Source organism: Pinus tabuliformis, chromosome X (assembly GCF_031772625.1).
Source record: "Pinus tabuliformis cultivar Carrire ecotype Pingquan chromosome X, CPIR1, whole genome shotgun sequence".
Classification (NCBI taxonomy): Eukaryota; Viridiplantae; Streptophyta; class Pinopsida; order Pinales; family Pinaceae; genus Pinus; species Pinus tabuliformis.
In genome coordinates, this window is record NC_142308.1 from 1029396889 (window position 1) to 1029410141 (window position 13253).

The window sequence follows — 13253 nt, forward strand, 5'->3', positions numbered from 1 at the left end:
TGACATTCAGCGCAGGTAGCCCCTTCGGGACCTGCGATGAAATGCAGACTGCCTTCACAGTGCCTGCAATGAAGAGAGAAACTTTCGTTTTTCTCAGTTTCCGGGTTACAGATTGCTCAAAAATCCACAGTTTTTGGCCAAATCAAAAGCTATCAATCAAGTACACACTAAAGGGTAATTAGGAGGATGAAAAGCTATCACTAAGAGCTGTTCAGAGTCCTTGTGGATCAGCTCTTCAAATCATAAACATGCCCAGAAACTGAGCTAGAGTAGCTGCCCTCTACTTTGCATTTGAAAGATCCAAATGCAGTTCGATTCGGTACTCCCTATGTTTAGGAAATGAATAGCAAAAACACAAACAACCAACAAGATACGGTCCCCAGTGGAGTCGCCAATTTGTTGTTAGGAAAAGTATCCAATACGGAATGACCCTATCCCACTCTAAGGGTGATAGTACCTCAGCAACAATCGAAGCAAAGCTATCTAAGATTTCTTCTTTATAAAAGTAAAATAGGGGAGAAAGAGATCCACTAACCGATGTCTTCCGCTAATGGTTGATCCAATCTTCTCTCCTTGCTGCTTGCTCCCATCTCCTTGCTCTTTCACTGGCCCAGCTACAACAAGATCCTGCAAAATGGCAAGACAGGGGAACTACAAGAAGCATACATTCATAATTGATTCAAGGATTAGAATAAATCAAATACACAAGTATAACAATACATCATTGAGACACATGCATATAGAAGAACCTCAAATGCTTTATTAATGGAAGAAGTAAAGTTCAGGAAGTGATACAACCATAAAAGGCCCAATCCAACATCACCTCCCAACAGAAAGAAATCTCCTCTTCACCTCCTTCAAAGCAAATCACCCAATATTTCTAAACTCAAACCAACAACACTTCCTTACATTCACAAGATTCCAACCTCCTTAGACCTCATGAGAGAGCTCTATATATAGGAGTTTTGGAGAAAGGATGAGTCAGCTTGGGAGCTGACTAGTGTCCTCTCTCACTTCAGTTATTCTTCAGTTCTTGAGTCCACTTGGAGGTTCTTGCTTCCACTTGGAGATCTAGACCCTCTTACTCATCACCAGTCAAATTCCTTGATCCAAGTGTCATTTTGGAAGCTTCCTGGGCATTGACACCTTGAGGAATGACTGTGCAACATGTCCCAACTCGCCCATCGCAGGTAGCCTTCTTTGCAGTTGACATTCAGCGCAGGTAGACAGTGGAGCAGTTGACATTCAGCGCAGATGCTCAGTGGAGCAGTTGACATGATCCAGAATTAGCTTGTTTTTGAGTGTTTTTAGGTGGAGAACTGCTATTCAGTGTTGTGGTTTGCTGACCTTGTTCCTCTAGGGGTAGGAACAACATGTTTAGGGACTTTGGATCCCGTAGATTATGGACATTTCATGCTTCATGCTGTAAGGCACAAAAATGTCTATAATAGGAACCTTCTTTGTTTATAATCGACCGCTCTTGGAACTCTTTCCCAGACACTATCAAGGAATAGTATTATCCCATGAGGAGCTATGAGGACAAGTACATATAGTGGACCACACTACGGAAGAAAAGGGACCAAGATGTGCATGAGCTCACAAATATTTTTCATAATCTAGGCACAAAGTTGGGTATCAAAGACTGAGAGACGTATAGTACTCAAGTACTGCGGTTGTTTGCACAAATACATTTAGGAAGAAATGGACTTCCTTGACATCTCCTCACTTGGTGCAACATACTGATATACTAGCAAGATTGAAAAAAATTTAAACAAAATAAACGTGACTTTGGATCTACGAATCAGAAGTAGCGTAAGAGTGCCCCCAAACTACAGAACGAAGGACATAGCCAACGTGGAGCGGCCCAGGACAATCCATCAAATCCGAAATCCAAGAATGGCACCATGAAGACAAAGGACACAAGAAAGTGGTGTAAGTTCCACAAGATCCCCACTCACAACACAAATGAGTGTCATTTTAAGAAATCATTGGTGGTAAAGATGAAAGTTTTAGAGTCAGATGCATGTTTTGATTGTGAGCAAGAACTTGACAAGGGGAATAACAAGGGGAAGCACATTATTGACATTGAACTTAGTGCCACCATTGCCACCACTAAGTTCCAGAAGAATGAGCTCGGAGATCTAGAGGAGGGGGAGTCTCCACTATAGTTCATTGTCGACTGTGAGAGCCAAAAGAACCTCATTTCAATAGAGGTCATGAAGCAGTTGGGAATACCAGCCACACCACACTTGCATCCATACACCGTTGGGTGGCTTTGACAAGTATGAAATCTCCACCTCAGCCAACAGTGTTGCCTTCCCTACAACGAAAATCCCTTCACGGATGAGATATTGTGTGATTTTGCTCCTCTTGAAGTTTGTGATGTGTTATTAGGCTAACCATACTTGTGGAAGAATTATGCTATGTATGAATCCAGGCCTCACACTATTATTATTACTTTTGGAAATAAGTTATACATGATATCGGAGGTAGCCCCACCTACCACACTCTCTTTGTTCTCTACTAAGCAGTGCAGTAAGATCATCTCCCAGACCGGGAAATTTGTTTTTCTCTCAAAGAAAGGGGAAGATAGTGGCCACATCCATGGTTCCCAGGAAGGGTTCCCCCACATAGAAAAAGCAGGTGGATAAGGTGGTGGAAGAATACATGGACATATTCTCCTTATCCATAGGGGTACCTTTGCACTATCAGGTCAAGCATTCGATCAATCTAACTCCTGGAGAAACTCTACTCAATGGGTTGATATATCATTGCTCCATTATGGAAAATGAAGAAATCAAGAAATAAATCCAAGAGTTGCTACAAAAATGGCATATCCAACCAAGTTACTCACCTTATGGGAGCTTGATTTTACTTGTACAGAAGAAAGATGGAACTTGGAGACTCTACATTGATTATTGGGAAATAAACAAAATCATTGTTAGGAACATGTATCCAATCCCATGGATTGATGACCTTCTTGAAAAGATCAAAGGTGCCAAGTATTTCAACAAGATTGATTTGATGTTTGGATATCACCAAGTGGCAATAGAACCTGTAGATGTATGGAAGATCTCCTTCAAATCCACGAAGGGCCTTTTTGAGTGGTTGGTCACGCCTTTCGAGTTGAAAAATTTCCCCCTGCAACTTTTATTAGGTTGATGGATGACATATTGCATAATTTCACCAACTTGTTAGTGGTTGTATATATGGATTACATCCTCATCTTTAGCAAGAGCTTGGAAGAACACCTAAAACACATTTGGCAGGTCCTTAAAACCTTGCAGCAACATAAACTATGTGCCAACTTGGATAAATGCACCTTTGACATTAGCCAAGTCCAATATCTAGGCTACATCATTGACAAGAAAGGCGTGCATGTGGATCCGGCTAAGTTCCAAGAAATTCAATATTGGGAAGCCCTGACCACTCTAATAGAGCTTCATAACTTTTTGGCCTTGCTAATTTTTATTGGAGGTTCGTATTGGGATTCTATCATATCATTTGGCCTCTGATTCAAGTTATCAAGGGTGGAGCGAAAACAAAGTTTTTCTGGTTTGAGTCCCAACAAATGGCATTTGTTGAGCTAAAGTATCGCTTCTACTCTGCACGTGTACTCACATCGCCAGACCTGCAACAACCATTTAAAATTGAGACAAATGCCTTTGACTAATCGATTAGTGTAGTTCTCACCCAACAGGGGCATCTAGTGGCCTATCATAGTGAGACACTTTCTTATACAATTTGTAAATACCCCACCTATGATAAAGAGATGTATTCCATCGTGCATGCATGCCGACAATGGAAACATTACATTTTAGGGAAGGGGATGATAATCCACATAGATCATCAACCTCTTAAGTTTATCTTGATGGTGAATACCAACTCCAAAGTATCCAGTTGTTAACAACAACACAAAGGTTTCATAATGTTAATGAACAAGGAGGTAACAGAAGGTGGCTTCACAAATTGAGATCTATAGCTCAAAATTATTTTGGGGGCTCTCTCCTTGATTTCAGAAACCACCAAGGGTGGACCCAAAGGTGGGTTTCGATACCACCATGGTATTATCTAGGGCCTAAGAGAGCACATAGAAAAGGGCATGGTGTATTAAGGTGGGACCATGCCCTGGAAATCTTGTATAGTGTAACATTTTTTATAATGGCATTATGGAAAAGTGTCGAGATAAGGGGCTTCAGGTGTTGGCGTTGGCGTTTGGTCATTTCTTGTGTAATCAAGAGAACCGAGGGCACCGAGAATTTACATAGGGAAATAGACTGCCGATAAGACCTTGAAGGGATTAACACGTAAGTGCTTAGTTGTCAATCACAGGAAGTGGTGAAATGAGGAAAACAAAAAGGGGCTAAGGACTAAAATAGGCAGATTTGGCAGCATTTTTTTTAATAAAATAAAAGAGGCCCATGGAGTTTTTTTTGGTAGTCAAGCCAAGTTTGGCATCCACAATTTGGCAATGGCATGTTAAATTAGGCAATGACCATTTTTAGTAGAGCCTTTGGGCTATGCATGGAATGACTCGACATCCTTTAAAAGTGACAATTTAGTGGCATTGTTTGGCAGATAAGGCAAACAAAATAACAGAATGCCAAATTGCATGGATGAGTTGGCAACTCTTTTAGCAGGAGAATACCAATAGTAGCATGGATGGGTCAGGAGCTTGTCTAGTGACTGTTTTGGTAGACTTACAGTTAAGAGGTAGATATATAGTATTGATTTGGATGGAACTACCAATTAAAAGGAATATTTGGAAATTCTAGTAAAACTAGAGGTACACCAAATTTGGAAAAGCCTCGCTAAGATCTGTAACTCACCAGAATTGAGGAAAATAGTAGTTTAACTCAAAAATCATTGAAGTAACAGGTGAAGAGTAAAAGAATACTTAGAGAATAGGTTCAAAGGACAATTTATGAACTAAACAAAGGCAAAAATACCATGCAGTAGATCAATGAACAAGTTAACCAAAGATTGAAGCCAAAAATATCAGTTCAAAATTCTTTAAAATTAGAATTCGAGAAACAAAGTGATGGATGAGTGCAACATATTGTGAAAGAGTAGCAGAGTATTGTAGAGTGTGTGTGATTGAGATAAAGTTTTTTTTTAGAACAAAATTTTGTGAGTGATTTGTTGTTGGTGTTATCAGTAATAAGAGATTGTTGAAGGTAATGGTGATCAAGGAGAAATTGTTTTATTGTAAAATCATAGATGGAATTCATGGCTCTAGTATGAAAATGGATGAAAGATGAACCATTGAGTGTATAGAAAGTTTTAGCTTGTAGATTAGGGGTTGGTGCTCCTTCAAGTGGTTGTTGGTAAACAATTGGGGTTGTAGTTGATAAATCAGGGAGTTGTAGCTTCTTGTTGGTTGTAGCCAAAGAATTGTAATGGTAATTTTTAGCTTTCCCTATGAATGAATTGAAGATAAGTTTTGAAATTTTACTTGTTATTTGAGTGTTCCATTGAGATTTTTGATATTGATTCCTATTATGATTATTTAAATTAATTGTTCAAGTATTTAATGGTGACCCATTATTCTTAGACAAAGTAAAAGAATTTTTTCAATTGGTAAAAATTCCTACATGATTCACCTCCCCTCTAAGTATGGTCTTGGTTTCCAACAATTGATATCAGAGCTAGGTTACTTCAAATCACTTTAAGATTTGGAAGAAAGATCAAGGACCATGACAAACTAAGAAGGATGTTTTACCAACACAGAACCAATGTTCGATGGAAAAAAATTGTGTGTTTTGGAAAGAGATGGTGAAGACCCACATTCAATTACTCGGAGATGATGTGCGAGATGCTATTGAAGAAGCATATCAAAGGCCTCTAGTAGTGGTTACCAAAGATCAAAAGTTGGAATTCACATGCAATGCTAAGGAAATGAATGCTCTTCTTATTGGTTTACCTGAATCAGATCTTGTTAAGGTAATGGATTGAACATCTTCCAAAGCTACCTAGGACAAGTGAGTTGCTTCTATGAGGGAGACAACAAGGTAAAGAAAGCTAAACTCCAAGGTTTTAGGATGAAATTTGAATATTTAAGCATACATGATGATGAAGATATTGCAAATTATTTTTTAAGAGTTGATGAAGTAGTGAAACCATAAGAGGGATTGACGAGAAGCTAGATGAAGCCATGGTAGTTTTAAAAAGTGTTAAGATCTCTTCCTAAGAGGTTTAGTCCAAAGGTTTCATCCATTGAAGAAATGAGAAATCTAAGAAATTTCACTTTAGATAAACTCCTTGGAATAATCACTGCCACTGAGATGAGGATTTCTAAAGGCAATTATGTAGTGAAAGAATCAACCTTCAAAGTAGAAAATAAGTGCAAGGATGAGAATGATGACTCATGTTGTGAATTAGATGAAGAAGAAGCCAAATTTGTGAGGAATATCAAGAGAGGATCAAGCAAGTATAAAAGTAAGTTACCATTCAAATGTTTTAATTGTGGAAAAGTTGGTCATTATGCATTGAAGTGTCCTAAGTGGAAGAAGAAGTATTACAGTCCTAAAGAAAAATTTAAGAAGGTTTTTATGTTCAAGAAGAGAGATCCTCAGAAAGTGAGCCTAGTCGATCCTCAGATGAGGAGAAATATGATAAGATCCCTAAAGAATTTATGTTGATGGCCATAGAAAATATTCAAGTCAAGGCTACTTTTGATCATGAAGAAGGAAAAGTAGATCCTTAAGGAGAATTAGTAAGTTCTCTCGATGAAATAGAAAGGTTGAGGAAGAAAAATAAAGTCTTAAAGGAGTCTTTGAAAAAAGAAAAATTTGAGTTTGTGGAGCCATTACTCTTGACAACAGAAGAATGTAAGAATACTGAAGAATACCTGAACTGAAAACTGAATGAAAAGGTTCAAGAATGTGAGATGATAGAAGGAGAAGTCGTGTTGCTGAGGGAGGAGTTGGAGAAGGCTAAAACAAAGCTCAGTTTTAATCGGAAATTCAGTAAGGGAACCGAGGATTTAAATGAGATATTGGAGACTCAACGTGTCTCTAAAGATAGTAGTGGTCTTGGCTTTAAAGTTGAGTCCAATGCAACAATTGAATTAAAAGGGAGAAATGAAATTACCTTTGTTCTAACAGCTAAAGAATAGTTTGTGCAATAGAAAAAGGGAGACATGCAACCCAAAGATAAAATCCATAAAAATAAGCAACAACAAAGGAAGAACATTAGCCAATCAAATAAAACTACCTATAATTTAGCCCAGTGTAAAAGACAACCTTCCAGGTACAAATTTACTTGGGTATTGTTTCACATGCTCGAACTATGGCCACAAAGCAACAAATCACATAGTTAATCTTTCTTACAGGTAGCTCATATTCAGAAGAAGGTTTCAGCAAAGGAAAAACATACCTAGGTATAATAATCCTTTTTCTCTCCTGAATTATCAGGTGAAATGTTTTAAGTGTAAAAATTAAGGGCTTAAAGGAAAAAGGACAAAGCTAATAATTAAGCAAGGTGAACAAAAGGCTAAGGTCTAGAAAGAAAAGGATAAATCAGAGCTATGTGATATTGCTTTGTATGCTCAAAATGGTGGGAGACATTGGTATGTGGATAGTGGATGTTCTAGGCATATGTGAGGAGACAAAATCAAGTTTCTTACATGGAATCCAATTGATAAAGGTAATGTGAGTTTTGGCAACAATGCTCTTGGAAAAATAATTGCAAAATGAATAGTTAGTCTATCAAATGGAAAAGGTAAAGCCAAAAATGTTTTATATGTTAATGGCCTAAATCATAACTTGTTTAGTGTATCTCAAATGTGTGATCAATACTATGATGTGATTTTAAAATCCAAACATTGTCAAATCAAGTCCACAGGTACAAGTGAGGTAGTTGCTAAAGCTGTAAGAATAAACAAAAATGTTTATTTTCTCAAAGAGAATGCCAAAAGGTGTTGTTTATCAAATATATATGATAGTTGGTTACGGGACAAAAGGCTTCAACATCTGAACTTTGATTAGATAGTCAAGTTAAGCAAGAAGAAACTTGTCAAGGACTTACCCAAACTTTCAAAACTAGAGAATACAATTAGTAAATCTTTCCAACTGGGAAAGAAATCTCGAGGTCAATTAAGGGAAAAGGATAAATCATCATCAAAGTCATTGCAACCGATACACATGGATCAATGTGGACCATCGAGAAGGCATTCATCCACAAGTAAATGATATGCTATGCTAATAATTGATTATTTTAGTAGGATGATATGGGTTACCTTCCTTAGAGATAAATCTAAAGCTTTTGAAAAATTTAAAGAGTTCAAATTTATGGTTGAGAATGAAACTGGATGCAAAATAAAAAGCATAAGGTGTGACAATGGAGGTGTGTTCACTTCAAAATAATTTGATAAATTATGTAAAAATAATGGCATTAAAAGGTAGTTTACAATAGCCGATATTCCCTAGCAAAATGGTGTAGTAAAAAGAGCCAATAGATAGTTACAACAATTACCAATAGTAATGATGACTTAAAGGAATGTTCAATAGAGGTTTTCAAAATAATTTATTCATACAACAATAGATATCCTCAAAAAATCTCGTTTTAGACCGAATAGTGACAAAAATCCCTATGAGTTGTGGAATGGCAGACTTGCAACAGTCAAAAACTTCATATTTTTTGGTAGCAAATGCTACATTAAGAGCAATGATGAAAAAATTGGAAAATTCGATGCTAGAGTAGATGAAGGCATTTTTCTGGGGTACTCACATAATAGCAAATTATACAAATGATACAATAAATTTTCCAACAAGATCATCGACTGTATTGATGTAAAGGTGGGTGAACAAGATGATCAAGAAGAGAGACAACCCACAAAAACCAACGTAGATGAGCTAGTGAGCATTAGTGAGGAGCATGGTGAAGTAGATACAAAAGAAAACGATGAAGAACCCTCTAGTCCTCGAGCTAATGATCCTCCAAGGTATGCACAAAATCAGCACCCAACTGATCACATCATTGGTGAATTGAATTATGGAGTACAAACAAGAAGGAAGCACCTAGATTCTCTCAAGCATGAACATGTTTCCCTACTATCCATGGAGGAACGAAAATATGTTGTTCAAGCTAGTCAAGATGAACATTGGTTAAAGGAAATGAATGAAGAATTGGATAAAATAGAGAAAAATTAGATGTGGAAACTTTTTCCAAGGCCTGCTAACAAGAATGTCATTGGAAAAAGTGGGTTTTTAGGAATAGATTGAATGACCATGGAGAAGTGGTAAAAAACAAGGCTAGGTTGGTATGCAAAGGCTGCACTCAAATAGAAGGCTTGTATTTTGATGAAACATTTGCTCCTGTTACTAGATTAGAAGCAGTAAGAATGTTTTTAGCATTTTCTTTCTTTAAAAAATTCAAAATATATCAAATGGATGTCAAATTTTATTTTCTCAATGGGGAACTACATGAGGAAGTCTATATAGAGAAGTTACAAGGTTTTTAGTTGACAGAGAAACCAAATTATGTTTGCAGACTTAAGAAGGATTTGTATGGTCTCAAGCAAGCCCCTAGAGCTTAGCATTCCAATCTAGACAACTACTTGCTCAAGTGTGGATTCAAAAGAGGTGTAGCTGACAACAACTTATATGTCAAAGAAAAAGATAGCAAACTCATTGTGGTGGTTTTATATGTTGATGATATCATCTTTTCCAGTGATTCAAATTTGTTGACCAATGAATTTGTAGTTGATATGAAGGCCGATTTTGAGATTTCAATGCTTGGAGAGATTTCCTATTTCCTTAGATTGCAGATTGTGCAGACACCCAAAGGAATTTTTATCTCTCAAATCAAGCATCTCAAAGATGTGATGAAGAAATTTGGCATGGAAAAATTCTCTTTAGTTAGCACTCTAATGGTGACAGGTTGCAATCTTAGCAAGATGGATGAATCTCCAGTAGTAGACAAAAATTTATATATATCCATCATTGGTAGTCTCTTATATTTGACAACATCGAGACCAGACATCATGCAAGTCATTGCTATAGTTGGAAGATTTCAAGTAGCTCCCAGACAAAGCCATCTATTAGCAGCCAAGAGAGTTCTTAGATATCTCAAACCAACAAAGGACTATGGACTGTGGTACCCTAGAAGTAAAAAAATTTCATTAACCATTTATATTGATGTTTATTGGGGAAGGTGATGTAGATGATTGAAAGAGCATAAGTGGTGGTGTTTTCTTTCTTGGAGAATGTCTAGTCTCATGGTTGAGCAAGAAGAAAGCTTCCATTTCCTTATCTACAACTGAAGTAGAATATATTGCAACAACTTCTCGTTTCACTAAGCTATTGTGGATGAAGCAAAACTTGCAAGACGTACAAGTGTTTTATGATCAACCTATTCCAATTATTTGTGACAACACATGATCCAGGTGGATATTGGTGGCCACCTGCCAAGTCCACCTGGACCCCCACCATTGTCTTTCTCAGCATTCTCAGTTTCCTAAATTGTAGCGCAGTTTACTATTTTTAGCAGTTTTTCGGGTCCTAAACTTCTGGAGCCGTTTTGAGGCCCTAAACGACGTTTTTTGGGAATCTGGGGCAACAAGGGTCCATGGACCAATGTTGCCTCCCAAAGTGGTAGTACTCGGATAGATCTTTCTAACGAGCTATCGTGCGCGTCAAACGGAGATCGTATGCCAAAGTTACGACCCCCGGGAAATTGATGTACCAATTTACCCAAATGGGGCCCACAATTTGGCGTTTCATCTTCTAGGGTTAGGTTTTGGAATGTTAAGGGTTTTCCATTGTTTCTCAACAATAAATAGGCCTTCGAGCCTCATCGTAACACAGTTCAGAGGCATGTAGCCATCACATCTCTTCTCAGAGATAAGCTACCATCGCCCTAGCTGGTTTATTTCCATTTCTGGTTGTAGGCATATTTCAGTATTTTCCATTAATGAAATGAAGTATTATTTCCGCTGCATCTCTGTTATTTGTTGTGTTCCTATTTAAATCCGGATCAGTGGTATCAGAGCGGTCTGCTTTTTCTCTGTTTTTCTTTGCATGTCCCCAACAAGGTCGGGATATAAGGAGTTAGGGCTTGAACTGGTTGAACCTTTGCAAGACCAGCCTCGCAAATCCCGACGGACCCTCATGGCGGACGAGAAGAAAGACGAGGGGGCAGGAGATCCCATCAAAATCTTGCTTGAAGAAACCCTCGAGCGACAACGGAACGCGATGATGGACAGCTTTGCCCAGATCCTTCAGCGGCTACCCAGAAGCAACGCATCGGCTTCCAGCAGCTACTCTGGAAACGCCACACCCTTTAAGGTACAAGTTAATTTTGAAATCCCCATATTCGAGGGTCAGATAAACGCAGATGCCGTAGATAAATGGTTAAATCTGCTAGAGGATTATTTTTCTGTTCATGAATTTTCGAGTCGAGAAAAGATTGTTTTTGCTCTTCTCAAAGCAACCCCCCATGTCAAGGACTGGTGGGAAACCTACTGCGAGCAGAAGGATGAAAGTACTGGCTCACTATTTTCTGCCGCACCCACTTGGGATTCGTTCCGGGATGCCATCAAGGAGCAGTACTACCCTGTCGGAAGCTATGAGGATGAATACATAAATTGGACCATGCTACGGCAGGGAAGGGACCAAGACATGCCGGATTTCACCAATCTTTTCCATACCCTTCGCACAAAGTTGGGTATCAAGGATTCGGAGCAACATTTGGTACTCAAATACCGTGGCTGCCTGCACAAGTACATCCAGGAAGAAATACAATTCCTAAACATACCCTCTCTTGGCGCAGCATACCGATATGCCGTCAAGGTCGAGCAGAAGTTTAAACAAAAGAAGCGAGACTTTGGATCTGCGAATCCAAAGCAGGGGAAAGGTGCCCCTAAACCACAGAACAAAGGACAAAGCCAAGGCGGGACAACCCAAGACAACCAGCCGAAGCTGCAAGCAAAGAACAGCGCCGCGAAGCCGAGAAAGGACGCTGGAAAATGGTGTGAGTTCCATAAGAGCTCCACTCACAACACAAGTGAGTGTCGAGCCAAGCAGTCACTGGTGGTTGAGCTAAAGGTTTCAGAATCAGATGCATGTTCCGACTCTGAGTCAGAACCCGATAAGGGGTATGAAAAAGCGAAGCAGATCATTGGTGCGGATCCCAGCGCCACTGTTGCTACCGCAAAGATCCAGAAAAATGAACCCGAAGATCCAGAGGAGGAGGAGCGTCTCTTCCACTCCCAGATGTGGGTAAAGGGTTCCCCGATACAGTTCATTGTTGATAGCGGGAGTCAAAAGAACCTCATTTCGGTAGAGGTCGTGAAGCGGTTGGGCTTACCGACCACAGCACATCCACAACCATACACCATTGGGTGGCTTCACCAAGGACGAGATCTTCGCGTAAGCCAACAGTGTCACCTTCCATACAACATCAAGCCCTTCACGGATGAGGTATTGTGTGACATTGCTCCCCTTGAAGTTTGTGATGTATTACTAGGACAACCATACTTGTGGAAGCGACATGCTGTGTATGAATCAAGGCCCCGGGCTGTTATTATTACATTGGGAAATAAGTTGTTCAGGATACCAGAGGTAGCACCACCTGCTGCCATCTCTTTGATTACTGCAAAACAATGCAGTAAGATCATTTCCAAAACCAGGAAATTTGTTTTCCTGATGATACGCCCTCAAGGAAAGAAGAAGACGGTGGCCGCGGCCTCCAAACGGGGTCCCTCTGCACGACAACTACAGATGGACAAGGTTGTGGAGGAGAACGAGGACATCTTCACCTCCCCGACAGGGGTTCCTCTGCACTGTCAAGTCAAGCACTCCATCAATCTGACCCCAGGTGCGCCGCTACCCAATGGACCAATTTATCGGTGCTCCGTTCTGGAGAACAATGAAATCAAGAGGCAGATTCAGGAGCTCCTGCAGAAAGGTCACATCCGTCCGAGTTCATCGCCCTGTGGGAGCCCGATCGTGTTGGTACAAAAGAAGGATGGGACGTGGATACTCTGTATTGACTATCGGGCGCTGAACAAGATCACTGTCCGTAATAGGTACCCGATCCCGCGGATTGATGACCTCCTAGACCAACTAAAGGGGGCGAAATATTTCAACAAGATCGATCTGAAGTCAGGATATCACCAGGTACCAATCGAACCCTCCGATGTGTGGAAGACTGCCTTCAAATCCAAGGAGGGCCTCTTCGAATGGTTGGTCATGCCTTTCGGATTGACGAATGCTCCTGCAACCTTTATGAGGCTAATGGATGACATCTTG